The sequence below is a fragment of the Pipistrellus kuhlii genome, unplaced genomic scaffold (assembly GCF_014108245.1).
Source record: "Pipistrellus kuhlii isolate mPipKuh1 unplaced genomic scaffold, mPipKuh1.p scaffold_m20_p_2, whole genome shotgun sequence".
NCBI lineage: Eukaryota > Metazoa > Chordata > Mammalia > Chiroptera > Vespertilionidae > Pipistrellus > Pipistrellus kuhlii.
Window position 1 is genome coordinate 121,885,241 of NW_023425515.1, and position 22,424 is coordinate 121,907,664.

Consider the following 22,424-nt stretch of genomic DNA (forward strand, 5'->3'; position numbering starts at 1 on the left):
TTGTGAATGAAACGGCAATGAACATTGGTATATCGGGTCTAGTAATAATTAATGTCGTTTTTAAACATTCGTTTAAAATCTTGCTTGGCGTTGTTTTGTATTGACATAACCTTCAAACATGTGGTATCTACAGAACGTGTGAAGTGCAATTAACAAGTTTTGCTTGAAAAAGTTTGTGTTTGGTTTGGTTTTTGTTGCAAAACTAGGGCTAAGAAGATGGCGGATGAAGAGCATATTCGGCACTGCATGCTTTACGAGTTCCAATTAGGAAGAAAAGCAAGTGAGGCTGCAAAAAACATCTGTAGTGCTCTTGGTCAAGATGCAGTTAGCGCCAGAAAATGCCAGCGTTGGTTTGAGAAATTTCGTGAGGGAAATTTTTCGTTAGATGACAAGAGTGGTCGAGGCCGTGTGTCCAATTTTGATCAAGAAGTTCTTCAAGCTCTTTTGGTACAAAATCCTCAAATTACCCAACAAGAGCTTGCGACAACTTTAAATTGTTCACAAAAAACAATTTCCAATCAACTGCGTGCACTTGGCAAAGTCCAAAAGTTTGGAAAATGGGTTCCTCATGAGTTGACCGACAACAACCGTAATCAAAGAGTCACAATTTGCAGTTCGCTCCTCTCTCGTCAAAACCGTTTGCTGTTTTTAGAGCAAATTGTTACCAGAGATGAAGAATGGGTGCTGTATGTTAATTTGAAAAGGCCGCCTCAATGGTTGGACAAAAATGAGGCTCCGCAGCCCACGCCAAAACCTGACTTGCATGCGAAAAAAGTGATGTTGTGTGTTTGGTGGAATTTTAAAGGAATTCTTCATTATGAACTTTTACCATCTAACCAAACCATTACAAGTGCAGTGTATAGTGCCCAATTGGAAAGGTTAGCCCAAGCTTTAAGAGAAAAAGAACCCGCGCTGATTAATCGGAAGGGCGTAATTCTTCACCACGATAACGCATAACGCAAGACTGCATACTGCAAGAATCACTGCTGAAAAACTGCGCCAGTTGGAATGGGAAGTTCTCCCTCAACCTGCATATTCTCCTGATATTGCCCCTTCCGATTACCATTTGTTTCGTTATTTGCAAAACTTTCTTCTTGGGAAAAAATTTAATAATGAAGAATGCCTCAAAAATGCATTGACCGAATTTTTTGCATCAAAATCACAAGAATTTTACAACAGAGAGATTAAAATGCTTCCTGAGCGTTGGGCACAAGTAGTAGAAAACAACGGCAACTATATTGTTGATTAAATTTTGTTGTATTGTTTAAATAAATTCGATTTAAAAAAGTATTAGAAAACGACATTAATTATTACTAGACCTAATATAAGTACCTGTTTGCGTTTCTGCTTTCATTTCTTTTGGGTATATACCTAGAAGTGAAATTGCTAGTTCTATGGTAATTCTGTGTCTAGCTTTTTGAAAAACCACCAAACTGTTTTCCACAGAGGCTGCACCGTTTTTCTTTCTCACCAGCGATGCATGAGAATCCCAATGCCTTTGTTTTGTTTTTTTAGCAATGCTTTGTAGTTTTCAAAGCACAAGTCTTATACTTTCTTGGTTCAATTTATTCCTAAGCACTGTATTCTTTCTTATGCTATTGTAAATGGAATTTTAAAAATGTAGCCCTTTTAAGTGTACAATTTGATAACTTTTAGTAAATGTATACTGTTGTGCAACCCTCATCACAGTTCAGTTTTAGAAATCTTGTATCATCCCAAAAGTTCCCTTGTGTCTATTTGCATTCAATCTCTGCTCTCATCTCCCTGCCCCAGGCAACTTCTGATCTGTCCTTTGTCCCTATAGTTTTTCCTTTCTAGACTTGTCATATAAGTAGGTGCTTACATTTATATAATATGCATTTATAAACAACACACCATCTCCTTCTCTCTATTTTCCCTGTCTTTCATCCAGGACACAAAAACATACATCTTAATTTGTCTAAACCCTGGCCACCCAATGACCTCACCTCTCATAGTAGCATCCACTAATTACCAAATGAGAAAATCTTGGTAAGATGTTGAGAGCCAGACTAACCAGAGCAGTCTCTAAGTGGGCTAGTCCTCGAAAAAAAAACACACCAACTGGTGTGCTTATTCCTCCAGGTATCTAAGGCTTTTGTAAGTATGTGCTCAGTTTCTGTTAGACAAATCCATTGCAGAGAGAAACCCAGTAGAACTGTTACGGGTTCTTTTACTTAATGGAAAAACCTAAAATTAGAGAAGTTGTTCAGCCACAGTTTAGAATCCATTAGAAACTGCTGGATGTGGTTAGCTCATTAGAATAAAGGTATGCTGTGAGTGAGCTTCAACTGTGTGAAATGTGAGCTTGCATTATTGTGAGCTGAATGGAATAGGTAGAGGCTGGGTGGAGGCTGGGAGACAATCACCGATGGCCAGTGTTGAATCCAAATACACTCCCACGGTCCAAGCCTAAACCTTCTGGAGGATGGCGCAGGCACTGTAATAACTGCACATTTCCTGCACTCTGCTTTCCCCGGGTAGCCTTTGTCAACCTTCGCTTTGAATTCCCAAGATACCTTATGTGTTTTTGCTCAACAAGTCTCCTAAGGAGGGCCAATCCTTGACTAACAATGACAAAGTACTTTCATTAGCTCAGATAAAAAGCTCAGTTACTTTAACCTACTTCTCCCCTTCAGCTACAAAAGCAACGCAAGGCTCAGATGTTACTGGGAGTCGCTGAGCTATTTGCTCTTCAAAAGAATAGGAAGACCAGGTTTCTTCGAATACACAAAGTCTCTTCTCCTGAGTTTTATAAATTGTTCAAAGGACAAAGGATAAGAGATAGGGTAGTAATTTTAGTTGGCATGAGGGGCAGAGTGCATAAAAGTCCTATTTGTTTAAATTAGTGGGGGAAATATTGAATCAGAGTTCATTTGAATTATTGCTATATCCCTGACAGCTCTCAAAGACAGCAAATATTTATTGAGGACCTACTATGTGCCAGGCATTGTTCTAGAAAGATACTGGAAATACAGTAGCAAACAAAACAAACAAAATCTCTGCTCCTCCTTCATTCTAGTGAGAGAACACGCACAATAAACAAAATGAGTGGCATGGGGCTAAGTGCTATGGAGAAAACGGAAATGAGAGGGGCACAGGGAATTCTAGGCGAGGAAGGGTGATCAGTGACTTCTATTTGACATAGAGTGGTCACAGAGGGCTTCACTTATAAGGTAGAAAGGACTGAGGGACTGAGATGTGAGGGAGCAAAAGATGCCAGCATCTGGGGAAATAAGCAGACCAGGTAGCAGGAAGGGCAAAGATCTGGGTCTGGGAGTGAGCCTGGTGTGAGAACCTAGAAGAGCCAGGGAGGCTGGAGGGGAGAGCGAGAGAGAGATCTACAGGAGGAGATGCGGTAGAGGGCAGTCAGGAGGGCAGGGAGAGCGTCATGTGGGGCTTTGCAGCCACTGCGTTGACTTTGCTTTTTCCCAGAGAGAGATGGGAGCCACAGTGACTTTCCAGCACAGAAGAGACTAGATCTGATTTAGCTGGTTTTCTCAGTGGTTAGAGTGTTGCCTATTTTCTGGATACCTACTCTGTTGATTGGACAGGATAAAATAGCACCATGCTATAGGTATATAATATGCATTCCATGAATGTTTATGTTTTGGGGTATGCCAAACACATGCGTATTATCCCTGAATTAAAATTTAGAACATTTTGTAGGGGGGGGGGGGGAGGCAATGGTATATGTACACAGATAATAATTTAATAAAAAAATTAAATACAAAAAAACAAAGCCAAAGTAAAAAATAATAAAATAAAATAAAATAAAATTTAGAACATTTCCCCGCATAACTATAATGCCCCCAAAGGCACATTTAAAAAAAAAAATTATTTCAGAGAGGAAGGGAGAAGGAGAGAGAAATAGAAACATCAACGATGAGGATGACTCATTCATCAACTGCCTCCTGTACACCCACTACTGGGGATTGAGCCAACAACCCAGGCATTTGCCCTGACCAGGAATCGAACCTGTGTTGATGCTCAACCACTGAGCTATACCAGTGGGGCCAAAAGGCACCTTTTTAAATATATGGACACATTGAGACCCTGAGGATATCTTTTCGATTGATTTTTTTTTTTTTTTTTTTTTTTTTTTTTTAGAGAGAGAATGGAAGGGAAGGGGAAAGACAGAGAAAGAGAAACATCAATGTGAGAGAGACATGTCAATTGATTACTTACCAGACCAGAGCCTGGAACTGAGCCTGCAACTGAGGGTACCTGCCCTTGACTGGAATCAAACTTGGGACCCATCAGTCTGAAGGCCGACACTCTAACCACTGAGCAAACCAGCTAAGGGCCAAATTTTTATTATTGGGTCTCTACAATATGTCAGGTGCTGTTTTCTTTAAGCACTAGAGACACAATGGTGTGTAACTAAGCTAGAAAATGTCCATGCCTCAATGGGGCTTTCATTTGAGAGATGGGAGGGCAGAAAATAAACAAATAACTTGTAAACAGATGCATACATATATAAGTAATGTCAGTACTAAGAAGATAAGGTAGGTAAAGGAACATTCAGTGGCAGAAAGAGGGGCTGTTATATATATAGATATAGATATAGATATATAGATAGATATAGATATAGATATAGATATATAGATATATAGATATAATTGATTTTGTACAGAGAGGAATGGAGAGAGATAGAAAGTTAGAAACATCGATGAGAGAGAGTCATCAATCAGCTGCCTCTTGCACACCCCCTACTGGGGATATGCCCGCAACCAAGGTACATGCCCTTGACAGGAATCGAACCCGGGACCCTTCAGTCCCCAAGCCGACGCTCTATCCATTGAGCCAAACCGGTCTCGGCAAGGAGGGGCTGTTTTCAATGGCATGCTCAGTAATGTACTTTAGGTCAACAATATTTGTTGAGTTCTCGCTATGGCAATGCGTTGTGCTTGGTCCCTGCCCTCAAGGGATTTTGAGTCTGTGGTAGGAAGAATTCTGTGGTGGCCTCTAAAATTCCTGCCTCCTGGTGTAGACGCCCTAGGTAACCCCCGAGACTTGTAACTATGATGTGATAATCACTGCTATGATTAGGTTATGTTATGTGGCACAGCTGACTTTAAGGAAGGGAGATTATCAGGGTGAGCCTGATAACCTATCATCCCAAACTCATTTCTAATTGTTCCAGCCTCTCCACTTCAGACTCTCATTGAATGTGCATTGGGCCTCTAGTATATTAATAAGATTGGAAGATTCTGATGTAATAATATTAATATCTGAGGTAATGATGTTAATAATATTAGTATCTTCTAGCCTCGTTAATTTACCACTATGAAACATGGCAGGAAGCCTCTAAATGACATCCCCACCCCATTCTCTATGATCTCTGCCTTCTGGTTCACACCTTTGTGTAATTTCTTGTGTGTAGGCTAGACTTAACTCACTTCTAAAGAATAAAATACAGCAGAGATGGTGGAATGTCACTGGGATTAGGTTGGTTATAAAAAGACTCTGGTTTGCATTTTAGCCACACTCTCTCTAAGTCTCTCCTGGATTGCTCACCCTGAGGGGAGCCAGTTGTCTTGTTATGAGACAGCTCCATGGAAAGGCCCATCTGGTAAGAGATTTAAGTCTGCGAGGATACACGTAACTGAGCCTGGAGCAGTCATTCTCACCTCATACCCCAGTTGAGCTTTCGGATGAGGATCTCTATGACAGAGCCACCCAGCTAAGCTGCTCCTACATTTCTGGTCCACAGAAACCGAGTGGTAATAAATATTTGTTATTTCAAACCACTAAGTTTTGGGATAATACATTATATAGCAACAGAAAATGAATACAAAAGCCTTACTTCTGTTCCATTCATCTAAATGAGGATTACAATAAGAAATATTTTAATAGCAACAATGATTTTATTAATATCAAATAGTGTAGTACAGTAACATGAAATAGTAGAAATAGGACATTTTATTTTATTTTATTTTATTTTTTTAAATATATTTTATTGATTTTTCACAGAGAGGAAGAGAGAGGGATAGAGAGTCAGAAACATCGATGAGAGAGAATCACCAATCAGCTGCCCCTTGCACACCCCCCACTGGGGATGTGCCCGCAACCAAGGCACATGCCCTTGGCCGGAATCGAACCTGGGACCTTTCAGTCCACAGGCCGACGCTCTATCCACTGAGCCAAACCAGTTTCGGCAGGACATTTTAAATTAGTAAATATTAAGTCTCCAGAAGTTATAGCCTTAGGATCTTCCATCAAAGGTAGGGGTGAGCCCTGGCCAGTGTGGCCCTGTGGTTGGAGAGTCTTCCCTTACACTGAAAGGTCTCAGGTTTGATTCCCATTCAGGGCACCTACTTAGGTTGCAGGTTCAATCTCTGGTCCAGGTGCATGCACGAGGCAGCCAATGGATGTTTCTCTATCACATTGATGTTTCCATCCCTCTCTCCCCCTCTCCCTTCCTATCTCTCTAAAATCAATAAAAACATATTCTCAGGTGAGAATTTTAAAAAGGGGCGTGCTTTTTTCTATATAGCATCTGACATATTAATGCATTGTGCCTATTTCTAACTGCAATGATACTGTAAACTTTCAAACTATAGGTTAAAACATTCAGAGGGAGAAAATTGTAAATAACAGGATGTTAAAATAAGACTCTTGCTGGCTTAGTTTCAGCTGAGCTTCCAGAAGCTGAAGGCCATACAAAAGTGCCACGTCGCCCAGAGCACTGAAGGAAAACCCTAGTCCTCTTGTGCAGGACATGCTAAGAGAATCAGCAACAAGTTTGCCAGCATTAGCTGATCACCCACACTGACTGTTTTAAGACTGAATTTGAACAATCTATATGAGAAGGATTATTTTTGGGTGGTGGTGGTGATTTTCAGTGTGCTACATACTCCAATCCAACAAGCAGGAGAAGAATGGACTTTAAGTCAAGGAAAGGAAGTTTGAAGAGAACCACTTGCAGAGCTTGGGCTGGACTTTGGGGTCACAGAGTCTCGTGGCAGGGAACATCTGGAGGAGAGAGAACATGGCTGGAGTTCCTGTCTTGCAGTGGAGTGAAGACAGGGTGCGTTGAGGGGCAGCTGCATTTCCACTGGGATATTCTGGGAATCGGATTGGAAGGCAGCTCCTTAGAGAGACAATGTGACCCAGACAGAGAGTATAGACACCAGAGGCCCGGGGTTCATGAGGAACCAAGCAGAGGCACATTATCTACCTCGAAGAGTGGGGGGGGGGGGCAGATCTTTGAGGAGTCTGCAAAAGCTCACGGTGAGAGAAAGCACCTGCCACCCAGAGGGACCAGCGGCAGGACCACAGCAGTCCAGCCGGGTGAGGGCGTGTCCTCATCCTTAATCTCTGCTAACACCCAACACTGCACAGGTTACAAACAAGTCATAACTGGGGAAGCAGAATAGAGAAAGAGATAAGGAACAAATTATACCCTCCGTCCTGTCTCTGGCAGGGGCCACATCCAAACTGGAGAAGGAAAGTCTTCATTGAATAAAATCTAAAGTCTTGACTTTATACTGCACTAGATGAGAACTGTATAGTTATTACAACGACCTTATTTTTCAGTGCCAAAACAAGGGGCTTTTCATTTATTTCCTAAGGATGACTGGGAATGCCGTGGAGCATGGCCATGAAAAATGAGACCAGGGAGTGACGTGAACAGGCAGAGGAAGAAAGAATAAAGTTATTTTATGTTTATTCTCCACCAAGTCCAGCTCACCCAACAAAATAACTAGAAGTGTTTCTGGAAAAAGGAAGGGAGGGCCCTGTTGCCAGGAACCTGCGTCCGCTACAAAGGATATACAGATCACTGAAGATAAGAGTTTCCTAGGGAAGCTTTTCAGTTGGGTGTCGTCACATGCACCTAGAGGTCAGTGGTTGAATTCCTGGTCAGGGCACATGCCCAGGCTGCAGGCTCAGTCCCCGGTAGGGAGCGTGCAGAAGGCAGCCCGATGTTTCTCTCTCCTTCTCCCTGTCTATCAAATCAATAAAAAACATTATTTTTTTTTAAAGAAACTTTACTTTCCCAAATATCATGTTTATGCAACATGTATTGCTAGACATTTTAGCTTTAAGTCATAATCTAAGATTTAATGTTAAATCACTGATTAAATATTTTCATGTCCTGGACCTTATTCTTACTCCAGAGTGTAGCCAGTATGGTATGGCTCTGATTAGCACCTAATCCTCAATTTTGCCCCCTCCAACCCCGTTGTCCAAGATCTAGCCACTTTAGTCTGTTTCAATTCTTTGCAAGCACTTCCTCTTCCTCTTCCTTGTCCTCCCTTTTTCTCTCAGTTCTGGCTCACTCCTTAGGGCAGTGCTGGGCAAACTCATTAGTCAACAGTACAACTATTGAAATTTCTTTTGAGAGCCAAGTTTTTTAAATTTAAACTTCTTCTAACACCATTTCTTCAAAACAGATTTGCCCAGGCCATGGTATTTTGTGGAAGAGCCACACTCAAGGGGTCAAAGAGCCGCATGTAGCTCCCGGCCACAGTTTGCTGACCACAGCCTTAGGGCACTGGAGCATTTCCCTGTTTAGGATACCTCCTACCTATTCTTCAGGTCTTACCTTGCCCCACCCTAACCAAATTAGGGTGGCAAGTACTCTGAGGTTACTGTTTGTCTCAGGTCTCTTATCCCTCTGAATTAGGATTGCCTGCTTTCTTTTCTTTTCTTTTTTAATCCTCACTAGAGGATATGTTCATTGATTTTGAAGAGAGGGGAGAGAGAAAGAGGGAGAGAGAAATATAGATTGGTTGTTTCTCTTATTCACCCCAACTGGAAATTGAACCCACAAACTTTTGGTGTACGGCACAATGTTCCAATTAACTGAGACACACTAGGCCAGGACACCTGCTTTCTTGATGTATCTTTTTCTAAACTATAAGCTCCCTGAAGACAGGAATTATGTCTTATTCATTGCTGCATTGTGTCTGGTACATAGTAGATATACAGTAAATAAATAAATGTGTGTGTACCATTTTATTGGATAGGTATAAGCAGAAAGCAACTTTATTCTTTTTTTTATTCCACTCCATTTAAAGTTAACTGTTGAACCACCCTTTAGTGAAATTTCCAGCAAATGATAAACTTTTTTCTGTCATTTGTTTGAATAATAAGAAGTCCACAGGTCACTGGCCTAAAAGCCAATCCAGTTGAAGAACCATACAACTCCTGTCTAATACAATATAATATCAAAACTCCAAAATTATCTAATGTTAAAATTTCTCCCATTTTCCATTGAGGTCTCCTTGGCCTAGAGTGGAAATATAAAGGCATGGTTGGCTCACTTGCTTTCTCCCTTACTAAAGAGATCTTATTACTGAATGTGTCTCCATTCCATCTACTCTTCCCCCCTCCTTCTGCCTCTCTCCCCCAAGATCAGGCCCAGAACTAGGAGGAGATTAGCGGAAGAGGCCATTTTTTTTTTTTTTTTTTTGGCTGCCTAAGTTGCACCTGGCATTGGCATCTAAGGTTGCCTTGTGAGCACTTTTTCAGGTTCCTGTGAGATTTCCCTACTAACATGTTATTTATCTATTGCTGCATAACAAATTACTCCAAAACTTAGTAGTTTAAAGCTATAAACATTATCTCACACAGTTGCTGCTTAACTGACTCAGATTCTCTTAATGAGATTGCAGTCAATTGTTGGTAGGGACTGTAGTCATCTGAAGGCTAGACTGGGGCTGGAGGATCAACTTCTAAGATGGTTCCCTCATATGTCTGGCAAGTCAGTTCCAGTTTTTGTCACAACTTAGTTCCTCACTACTTGGGCCTTTCTATATGGTTGTTTCCCCATTGAGTGATCCAAGAGAAAGAATAAGGAGGATGCCATAGTGCCATTTATTTATTTATTTATTTATTTATTTATTTATTATTTTTTTAAATATATTTTATTGATTTTTTTTACAGAGAGGAAAAGAAGGGATAGTTAAAAACATCGACCAGCTCCCTCCTGCACACTACCTACTGGGGATGTGCCCACAACCAAGGTACATGCCCTTGACCAGAATAGAACCTAGGACCCTTCAGTCTGTAGGCCGACGCTCTATCCACTGAGCCAAACCAGTTAGGGCCATACTGCCTTGTATAACCTGGTCTTAGAAGTCATACACTATCACTTAATTTAGTCATTGTCTTTGTCAGATCAAGCTGTCATAACCAAATACCATAGACTAACTTGCTTAAACAACACAAATTTATTTCTCACAGTTTCAGGTGCTGGAAAGTACAAAACCAAGGTGTTAGCATGGTCATTTTATAGTGAAAGCTCTCTTCCTGGGTTACAAATGGCTGCCTTCTCCTTCCTGGCAGAGAAAGTGTCCTCTCACGGCAGAGACAGAATAACCTCTCTGGTATATTTTCTTATATGAGCATGGATCCCATCATGAGGGTCCCATCTACATGACTTCATCTGAACTTAATTAACTCCCACAGGCCCCATCTCTAAATACCATCACATTATGAGTTAGAACTTCAGCATATAAATTTGGGGGAGATACAATCAGTCCATAGTAGTCACACAAAACAACCCCAGGATGATATGGGAGGGGACTGCATGGGAGTATAAACACAGGAGATAGAGACCATTGGGGGCTATCTTGGAGGCTGGCTACCACACAGGCAAGTCCTCTCCTTCTGTTGGCCCCTACGGTTCCCAGCTCTGTCTCCGGGCTTCCCAATCTCTACTGGAGGCTCTCTGCCCTTCCAAGTGATCTCCTGGTGAGATTCATTACTGCAAGCTGTCCCCCTTCTACATACAGGTCTCCATATAGTTCCTGGGAATATGCATCTTTGCCCTGTAGTGGTAAGAAGTGTAACTCACTCCCAGTGCAGTGCCCTTCTCTTGGTTCTGTCTACATCAGCCAGACTCTTGCCTTTAGCTTCCTCAGCTGTGTCTTATAAATCAACCTCTCTGATCTCTAACTCCAAAGAAAGTTGTCAAGTTCTTAAGAGTATTCCTCTTGAACTCCCATTCTCCCTTAGTTCAAGTTAAGTCCTCCAGTGTGGAGAGGATAGTGGAAATTTGCTGTACACCGAAAATTTCTCCAAAATATCCCACTTTCCTCCGTGATTTCTGTATAACCTCAGTATGACTAATACCCTGGGTCTAATAACAATTTTTTCATCTCTCCACATGCCCTGAATGGTGCTTTTAGTAGATGCTTTTGGTGTCCTGTCTCTGGGCCCTCATGGTTGCCCACCATGGTTTCCTTCTGTCAGTGCCTTGACTCTGCCTGGAGGAACATGGTCAGCCTTGGGAACAGGGAAAGTCAGAGTGCCTGTGAGTTAACACCCTCTGGAGTGGCCTTCAAGGAATGGCAAGTTGGAGTTAGAGATTATATTTATTACCCATTTCCCGTAGATGGGACAACTCTGAAGCATATTCTACACTGTCTCCCAGAAGTCCCCACTGGGATTGACCTGTAACTGAGGACAGTGGTAACCTGCCTATTAATGCAGCCTAATTGGCTTCCTATCCTTTTTCAGATCCATTTTCCCTCACCTGAAATCACTTCTCAAATAAACTATAATCATAGGGTCTGCAACAGGAAGAACCCATCTTGATGGGTGTGTAACCTGTAAGAGCCTTATTTCTGGCTTAATTTTCTGCTGTTGCCATCTTGAAATTATTAATAATTTTTATTTTTGACTGGACCCTGCAAATTATGTAGTTAATCCTTAACCCAACTTAAGACAATGGTCTGGCACCTCCATTTAGAGTTAGAGGATTTGATATCTATTGTATTATTTCTAGCCTTTGGGATTATAGTTCATTATTCTATTACAAATACATGACAGAATTCAGAGAATAACTGGGCTTTACTCTTTTGTAAGGAACTACATTAGATTTTATTCTATGTGATTTTCATTGGTTATCACATAGCTTGGATTGTGATTATTTTTTAAAGTTCAAAAGGAAGTTTATTATATTTAATCATTAATACTCCACCAGGCCTGTGTTCATTATCTCAATTCCACAGACCTTTTTTTTCTTCAATTCCACACTTTTATTTCCATGACTTATCACCTTTCTCAGAATTTTCAATTAATCCCTAAATCTGGGAATAGTCAGTTGGCTCATATTTCTGTTCCTCATAATATTGGTATTAATAGAGGCCTAAATCCACAAAAATCTGATTTCATGAGGAAGTGATTAAAAGAAAGATGGAAGAATGTTTCTGTGGATCTGGGCCTGCTCTGAAAGACAAATTATGTAGCTTAAAGTTCAGACTTAGATACAAAAGAGGGAATCCTTCTCGTTTGTTATTGGTTGGCCACATTGTGGCATTTCATACCTCAGTGGAGCTGTTTTGAATTAAAGGGAATCTCCTCTGTCAGAGAGCCAATACACCTATTCAAAAAAATCTTTCTACCTCCAGAGGTTACTTCAACATATAGTTTTGCTCTTCTTTTCTCTCACCCCATAATAATCAAATAAGATAGTTTCAGCCTTTTCAACTAAAGTACCTTCCCAACAGAATGGCAATATATCAAGAAATTATTGAATGCATGTGGAAAGTGGAACTTTAGCTCTCTAAACTTTAAACGAAAAAGACAAGATTTCTGCATGCAAGGGGAAGTGGACCAGATGACCCTTAGCTCCCTTTTAATTCTAAAATCCCAGTTTTTGTTCTAGGTAATGAATCAATTGCTGTGATAAATGAATCCTATTTTATTCATACTTGACTTTATTGTGTAATGATAATTTAATGGCAAAATATGGGTAAGTATAAGAATAATAACTAACATTCTTTGAGTATTTAACATATGCCAGTTATTCACCACCAGCATTTTCTCATTACAGGGAATGCTAATGCTCTCATGCTACATTTGAGGGGAGTGACGCTCAGAAAGTTTAAGTAACTTACCACTGAGTAGTGTCTAAATACAACTGTCCATGTTTGTATGCACTGGGTTGTATCACTTGCTTTCGGAAGGAGAAATAATTTTAAGTAAATTATTTTAAAGCCTTGTTACAATAATCTACCTATAGTTTGATTTCTTCAGAGTCCAGTCTAGTTTCCACTGCGTCTTACGTTTAGAGTTAATATTCCGGTCAGGAAAAGGACAAACAGCAACAGCCAAAAGACCTTTGGGGAAATAATGTCTTTGGGGAAAACCTGCTGCAAGACAATATACTGTTTTAGCCATAGGAAATGGTTGGTGGGGGTCTCTGTGGTAGATGCAGCTTTATTCTTCTGGTCCGAATACTATGTTATTTCTTCCCTCCTTGCCTCTGCTCAGGCTCTCTCTTCTGCCAGCCCACTTTATCTGGTCACTTCTACTCACCCCTCTAGCCTCTTGTAGGGACATAATTTCCAGGAAGCTTACCCTTCCCTTTCCCCACTGCTCAGTCCTGAAATGAACCACTATGATTAATCACTGCTCCGCAGTGCTCCCCAATCTCATGGTGCAATATCTATGACTAGTGACCTGCTTCCCGCTCTGGATTGTAAGCTCCTTGGTGTGACACCTTATTTATCTTTACCCTTTACACATAGTTGCAGCTTCTTACTATACCTTTGTGAAATAACTATGTGACTGGCTTGCTACCTGATAGAACACAGGATCTCCCAAGAACCTTGACTACTAGAGCGTCTCGCAGAGGTGGAGTATGCAAAGGAGGCATTGACTGCACAAAGAGTGGAACTCTTCCGTGGGGGTGAAAACAGCAGCTGCTCCACACCCAACTGTGATCTGAATGGGAACATTTGCTATCAAACCACAACACACCCTTGGGCTTGGCAAGGTCTTCCTTATTGGAGGGTATGTAGCTCCCTTCTGTCAGACGCCACAGCCTATACAGAGGAGTTATTTGTTTCTATTTTAAGTGAGGAAGAAGTGAGAACCCTGGGGGTCTCTTAGCCTCTTATTGAATGAAAGGCCTTCATTGAAGATATAATGGAATCTTGGAATAATAGACCTAAATGAATACAGGGCCTAAAAGTAGATATGAGACCGCCCCTCAGCTTCATCGGTTCATTATCCTTCTCACTTTACTGACAGCTACCAAAGTGGACAGACTCCAGGCTTTGACATAGCAAAAGATTTTCCATTCAAACTGGATTCAAGTTCCAGTTCTTGGAGTCCTTTTTAAAAAAAATATATATATATTTTTATTGATTACAGAGAGGAAGGAAGAGGGAGAGAGAGAGAAATATCAATGATGAGAGAGAATCATTGATTGGCTGCCTCCTGCATGCCCCATACTGAGGATGGAGCCCACAACCTGGGCATGTGCCCCAACCAGGAATCCAACTGTGACCTCCTGGTAAATTGGTCGCTGCCCAATCAATGAGCCATGCTGGCCAGGCGGGGAGCATTTTTTTTCAATCCATTGAGATTTTGCTTCCCAGCAATTGTCATCCGTTTGGCTCAGTTAAACTAAAATATTCCCTACAGGTTTGGACATTTTTCCATGTTGACACAAGGTACTTAAAGGAGGTTTATCAATAAATATTTCCTCCTTTGCCTCCATACATGTTTAGCTCAAGTTCATTCACGTGGCAGCTTATCTCCAGCAATCTTCCTCTGAAGACTGCTTCTCCATCTGCAATGGCTTAAGAATAACCCAAGATCCTTGTTAAAGGGCAGTCTCCTGGCCCCACCCCCAGAGGTTCTAGTGTTCTGGGTCTGGGTTACTGCCCAGGAAGTTCCATTTTTAACACTTGTCCCAGGTAATTCGGAGTCACTTCCGGAAACATGATTTGAAAACTCCAAAGTCTTTCATTATCTTAGACTAAGACTACTTTCCTTGAATTAATAACAGGCCAAAGAAAAACACCTTTAAAACATTTAATTGCATACCCTGACCTGGGAGTTGCTTAGAAAAACAAACAGTAAACTGAGGAGGTGGTGGAGGTGATGGTGGAGAATGGGGAAAGCTGGTGTTTTTCATCTGACTACAGAGCATACTCATTGGGGAGTGGTGAAGGGAAAAAAATAGCAGACGGTGCATATCAGAAGTGGGGATGCAGGAGGGCAAACTGTGGAGCTGGAGAGATTCCAGCTTATACCAAGTCAGCACTTTGAAGTATCTTTATTATCTTACTTTAAGGGCTCTAAATCCACCCCCCCACACACACACACACATTAGTTCTATTCAAACTGAAGCATCAGTACTGAAATATACCCTAAGCCAAATAAATATGAGACTGTGCTATTATCAATGGTTTTGGATTGCCCAGTCCCTGCAACTTCCTTAGAAGGGAAAAGTGAGAGGTGAGTAGCCATCTGCTCAACCTGCCTCTTGCAAAATCCCCACTGAGGCCTGAAGTAGATAAAGCCTCAGACTGCCTCGCCTTCCCAGCTATTCAGTGGGGCATTTGCCAAAGAACACCTGGCAGGGGCTCCCTGAAAAGGCTGATAGCAAACGAGGTGTGAACTATTCCTGGAATTTCTCTGAGAATTTTTATTTTCCACCCTTCCCTCCCTTTTTGAACATCATTGGAATTTGGAATTCATTGCTCTTTGAAGAAATGCAATACCTTGCTTTCAGGGTTCTGCTACCCCACACAGTATCCTTACTTTTTGTTCTGCCACCACCTAGTCACTGGTATAGAAGGCAAGTGGCTTTCTCAGTTCTGCATCTATTTTTTAAAAATATATATTTTATTGATTTTTTACAGAGAGGAAGGGAGAGAGATAGAGATTCAGAAACGTCGATGAGAGAGAAACATCGACCAGCTGTCTCCTGCACCCCCCCCCACCGGGGATGTGCCCTCAGCCAATGTACATGCTCCTGACCGGAATCGATCCTGGGACCCTTCAGTCCTCAGACTGACGCTCTACCACTGAGCCAAACTGGTTTCTGCTCAGCTCTGCATCTATTAAACAAAACTTCCTTTTCGGCCCTAGCCAGTTGGGCTCGGTGGATAGAGTGTCAGCCTGCAGACTGAAGGGTCCCACGTTTGATTCTGGTCAAGGGCACATGCCCAGGTTGCAGGCTCAATTTCCAGAGGGAGGTGTGCAGAAGGCAGCCAATCAATGATTCTCTCTGATCGTTGATGTTTCTCTCTCTCTCTCTCCCTCTTCCCTCCTCTCTGATATCAATGAATCAACAAAAATATATTAAAAAACAAACAAACAAACAAACTTCTTTTTCGTTGTACATGCTCAGTGAACAAAAAAGGAGCCATTTCTTGCCACATATAATATACCGGTATACACAGTATCAAATTTACTATCTTAACCAATTTTAAGAGTACAATCCAGAAGTATTAAGTTATCCATTGATATGTAATCAATTTCCTGAACGCCTTCCATCTTGCAAAACTGAAACTCAGTATCCATTAAATAACAACTCCTCATTACCCACTCCCCCCAGACCCTGACAAGCAACCTCCATTCTACTGTCTCTATGGGTTTGACTGCTCTAGGTACTTGATGATGGTCATGTAGAATTGTACAGCATTTGTCTTTTTGTGACTGGCTTATTTTACTTAGCATAATGTCCTCGAGGTTCATCCATGCTGTAGCATGTGTTAGAATTTTCATTCTTGTTAAGGTTAAGTCATATTCCATTGAATGTATAGACCACATTGTGTTTATTCATCCACCTGTAATTGGACATTTGACTTGCTTCCACATCTTGATTATCTATGATAATAAAAGAATAATATGCTAATTAGACAGGACAAAGCTGGAGCTGCGAGGGCCGAGCCCCTTGCACAAATTTCATGCACTGGGTCTGTAGCTGTAAATAATGCTGCTATGCACATTGGTGGACAGATATCTCTTCAAGACCCTGCTTTCAATTCTTTAGGGTGTCTCCCTGGAAGTGGGATTGCTGGGTCATATAGTAATTCTACTAATTTTTTGAAGAGCCTCCATACTGTTTTCAGCAGTGGCTATATCAATTTACATTCCTACGAGTAGCACACAAGTGTTCCAATTTCTCCCCATTCCAACAACATTTCTGTTATTTTCTGATTTTAAAAAAAATTGTAGTTATCCTAATGGGTGCGAGGAGATTATGTCTTAAATTTATTTTCCACTGTGTATGGCTCTTAAAACAAGGACAGTCCTCTTGTTACTATGAGAGGCACTAGCCTGTGGATGTCAGTACAGGAAGCTCTAACAGAACAAGGGTCACTGATGATGTCCTTGAGTTGACTTGAGCCACCTTGGAGCCAGCCTACTTCTGGAATTCTGATAATGAACGTCCTTCTGCTTGGTCTGTGTGGTTCAGTGGTTGAAGCCGGACCTATGAGCCAGGCGGTCAAGATTCGATTCCCAATTGGGGCTTAATCCGCAGTGATTCTCTCTTATCATTGATGTTTCTAGCTCTCTCTTCCTCTCCCTTCCTGAAGGGAGCAGTTACAGGGTTAAGCCTCAGACTGACCTGCTGGCAAAGTTGCAAACAAGTCCCAGCTTGGAGGGCACAGCCTCTAAGCATAATTAAGCTTGATCTTGTGACTGCTCCCAAGATCTTTCCTGGGTAGTTAATGGGCTGTGGGAGGGGCAGCAAGAGCTGCCAAAACAAGTGAAACTTATAAGAACATTGTAAATTATCTTGTTTACCTCTGACTATAAAATAAAGCATTAGCGTTGCAGTCTGGGTCTGTTCTGTGGCCTCAGCCAGGCACAGAAGATACAGGCATCCTCAAACTTTTTAAAGTGGGGGCCAGATCACGGTCCCTCAGAGGGCTGGAGGGCCGGACTATATGAACTACTAATTCCTACTGTAACACCTCGGCTGCGCTCACTGCCCAAAAAACCTGGCGGGCCGGATCAGACTCCTCTGCGGGCCCCGCATGTGGCCCGCGGGCCGTAGTTTGAAGACGCCTGGTCCTAGACCCATCTTATTCTCTGACTTTTTCTTCATCCTTCACCAGCCCTCCCTCAGGCTCTCCAAACCCTTGGCTGTGCTGGTGAGGTACACCTTCTTCTCTGAAATCGATTTTTAAAAATGATTAGCTACTAGCTAACAGCGTGGTGTGAAAAGAATCAGCCATACGAAGTTTGGTTCAATATAAAAGAGTGAAAGGGTATGTATGACTCTAGGAAAGCCATTAAAGTGAAAAATACTAAAAACATACCTACCGACTTTTCTTGTAGATAGTGTCAGAACTTGAAATGAACATTGATGAGTATAAAGTATGTCCACATCTCCTCCTGCCCAATTGGTCTTTGAACTTGTTTGTGTGGCTTTGTTGGTCTCTGTGGTGAAGCAAAGGCCTGACTAGTATTCCTGAAACCCCTCAGATGAGAGATGCACAAAACATGCATCTCGGTTCCAGAATGAATGTGAAAAACGTCAGGGAAAAACTATGAGAAGGAGAAAAGTGAGGGGTGTTCGTTTAACCGGATCTGCATTAGTGCTGCTGCAAGCACGGTTTTGCCTGTGGAAGAAGCACAGGGATTCTCCCAACTCTGCCATTAGGTCTGTGAAAACAAGGGGGTTTTGAGTGTGAAACTATAAAGGAAGATAAATCCTACCTATGTGTGAGATGTATTTAAAATTACTGCTAGAAACTTGAGGACACAGCAAGGCAAACGTAGAAAACACGGAAGAACATTGCAGAAAGATAAAAGACATCGCCACACTCACTGAGGTGCTGCAAATCTCACTCGGGAAGGCTGATTTTCCCAAAGTATAATACAAATGCCACCGTGGACAGACCGCCAGCATGTCAGGAAAGAAGAGGCCACAGGCTGAGCTGGGAACGGACTTGCTTGTGGTCCTGGAAGTCAGACGAGAGGCTTCTGGAGCCTGAGTAGGTTGCAGAAGTGTTCTCCTGGGCCTGTGCCTGGAAGAACAAGGAGACTCAACCAGTGGGGCTGTGGCTCTCAAAGCACCGCTGGGCAGGTTCTGGAAGGCATCTCTCTGTATGCGCTGCTCTTCCCCAAAGCCCACGCTGGGGTGTGGGAATGTTGAGAAACAATGAAGTCAAAGTTGATCCTGCCCTCTGAGGAGCCCAAGCTGGCAGCCTTCCTTAAATCTACCAGAGACATTGCCCCACCTTCTCCTTACCTCCAAAATAAAAGGCCACGCATAAAGAGACTGAGAAGGAATGTCACAACCAGAAAAGCAACCAAATCTAGAAACTTGGAGAAATAGAAGGATGGGAGGGAGTATGAGAATTGAAGGTAAGAATTTAAAAATGAAGACCCAGCTCTAGACGGTTTGTTCAGTGGTTAGAACGTTGGCCTGTGGGCTGAAGGGTAAAAGGAGGCAACCAATCAATGTATCCCTCTCACATTGATGTTTCTCTCTCTGTCTCTCCCCCTCCCTTTCACTCTCTCTGAAAATAAATAGGGGTGGAAATATCCTGGGGTAAAGATTAACAATAAATAAATAAATAAATAAATAAATAAGAAGACCCAAAAGAAGGAAACCCAAGAAAAGGGCATAATTAAATCATTTGAGAAAAATGGCTCTTGAAAAAAAATGTAAAAAGTAAGACATTCCTCACTATGGAGAACAGTATGGAGCTTCCTCAAAAAACTGAAAATAGAACTCCCCTTTGGCCCAGAAATCCCACTCCTAGGAATATATCCCGAGAAGCTAGAAACACCAATCAGAAAGGATATATGCACCCCCATGTTCATAGCAGCACAATTTACAATAGCTAGGATTTGGAAACAGCCTAGATGCCCATCAGCAGATGATTGGATCCAAAAACTATGGTACATCTACACAATGGAATATTATGCTGCCATAAAAAAGAAGAAATTCTCATCATTTGCAGCAACCTGGATGGAATTGGAGAACATCATGCTGAGTGAAATAAGCCAGTCAATGAAACAGAAACACCACATGACCTCACTCATTTGTGGATGATAAAGAACATTATAAACTGAAGAACCAAAAGACAGATATAGAGGCAGTAAAGCAACAATCAGACTGTCAAATTACACCGGGGAGGTTAGGGAGATCTGGGGGAGATAAGAGATCAACCAAAGGACTTATATACATGCATATAAGTACAACCAATGGACACAAAATTCTGAGGAGGGAGGACATATATGGGGGAGGGGGAAAATGGTATATGTACAAAGATAATAATTTAATTTAAAAAATTAAAAAAAAAAGTAAGACATCCCATCAGCATATCCCAGATAACTAGATCTGGAGTGAAATAAGTTTTGAAAACATTGTATCCCATATCTAGCAATTATAAGCAAAATAACTTATTAATGGCTCTGAGAAATACTGCAATAAAGAAGTCCATTTAATTAATAGATATGTTTAAATGTAGACCCTCTTTTTCCAGATTACCCCATTCTAGTAACATCACACAGGGCCAGAGTTCTACACATTTGCTATATGCTGCTATAGTGTGTTAAGTAAATATAGCAGCCATGAGAAATTGTTTACTTACAGGAAGAAGCATGATACAATGGGAAAACCAAACTAGGTTAGGAGTCAGGAGAGCTGACATCAGCTGCTGACTCTCTTCAATTCTGCATATCTATGTAGAAAAAAACGCTACGTGTAGCTTATATTGCTGAAAATCCAAAAATCATAGAGAATTCAAATGGCAGCACGAGTTTAGAATTCTGGTTTTTCTCCTAAGAAGATTAATCACTTGTCCCAGTTACTTAGCCTCTCCAGGCTTCAGTGTGCTCAGTGAGGAAATAAAGGAGTTAGACATCAAGGTCTCTATGATCCTGCCAAACTTTAAAACCGTATATAGCAAAGTAGCTCTAATAATCCAAAACCATCTTTTCAATCGGTACCAGGCAACTCTCAAACCATTTGTTAAAAAAAAGTCTAGCAGCCCTGGGCAGTGTGGCTCAGTCAGTTGAGTGTCATCCCATGCACTGAAAGGTCGCTGATCACTGGTCAGGGCACATGCCTAGGTTGTGGGTTTGATTCTGTGTCTGGGTGCATGTGGGAGGCAAACGATCGATGTGATGTTTCTTCCTTCTTATCTCTCTAAAAATCAATAAAAACATATCTTAAAAAAAATCAAACCACCTATTAGCAGTTTGACATCCTCAAAAGTCAATGGAACCAAATGATTTTCTTCTACTGCAGACCTCTGAGCACAGACTGAAAATTGGCATTATGCTGCCTTGACATACGGTGTAAAGCAAAATTCTTATAATATGTTATGTTTTTTTAGAAGTTTATGTCTTGCCGAAGCCGGTTTGGCTCAGTGGTAGAGCGTCAGTCTGCGAACTGAAAGGTCCTGGGTTCGATTCCGGTCAAGGAGATGTACATTGGTTGTGGGCACATCCCTGGTGGGGAGTGTGCAAGAGGCGGCTGGTCAATGTTTCTCTCTTATCGACATTTCTAGCTCTCTATCGCTCTCCCTTCCTCTCTGTAAAAAATCAATATAATATATTGATATTTTATATATATATATATATATATATATATATATATATATATATATATATAGAAGTTTATGTCTTGGACTCTCTTAAGGCTCCTTTAGATGAAAGTCACAGATACCCAACTCAAACTTATTTAAGAATAAAAGCAATAACTAGGACATCCAGGGTTGCATCCTGCTTTGGGAACAATTTGGGGGACCCACACAATTAAAGTCTTATTTAGTGTCTCAACTCTGCTTTCTTTTCTATGGCTCCATGGTCAGGCAGGCTGTCTCCACCTGGGAACAAATATGGCTTCCTGTACATCTCAGCTCCTGGTCCTCACCTTCTTGCTTATAGAGATACTAGAGGCCTGGTGCATAAAATTTGTGCACTCGTTGGGAAAGGGGGGGGGGGGGAAGTCCCTCAGACTGGCCTGCACCCTCTCACAGTCCAGGAGCCCTCGGAGTATGTCCGACTGATGGCAGGCCCACTCCGTCAGTCGGACATGCTCAGTGCTGCCCTGGAGATGGGAGAGGCTCTCACCACCGCTGAACTTACTGGCCATGAGCCTGGCTTCTAGCTGAGAAGCGCTCCCCTTGCAGGACACACTGACCACCAGGGGGCAGCTCCTGCATTGAGCATCTACCCCCAAGTGGTCAGTGCACGTCATAGTGACCAGAGGTACCACTGTTTGGTCAATTTGCATATTAGCCTTTATATATATATATATAGGATTGCCTTGTCTCCAAAAAACCCAGCGATTGCTAAGAATTATTGAGCACTTACCTGGTACGGATCCAATGCCCATGTGTGCATTTATTTAGGCCACCCAACAACTCTAGAAAACAGGTATTACTAAACTTTCATTCTACAGACAAGGAAACTAAGGCTCAGAGAGATTAGTTTGCCTACTTTCTGAATGTGTGACCTTGGGCAAATGACTTAAGCTCTCTGGGTCTCAGCTTCCTCATCTGTAAAAATGCCAATAACAGCTATTTTCCAAGCTGCAGTGAGAATTGGATATATAAGAACTGAAGGGTGGCACTCCACAAAGAGCACTGCAGTCAATGAGAAGCCGATAATTCTTGCTTCCACTTCCACTTACTAGTCTGTCATCCCTTTGTTGGTTCACAAACTGGCCTCTGTAGCCA

General features: G+C 41.8%; 1 pseudogene; it reads right to left on the bottom strand.

Moving 5' to 3' along the window:
• The window catches only part of LOC118723056, a 31,134-nt pseudogene extending 9,053 nt beyond the window's left edge, over positions 1-22,081 (bottom strand).
• Between the last annotated feature and the right edge of the window lie 343 nt (positions 22,082-22,424).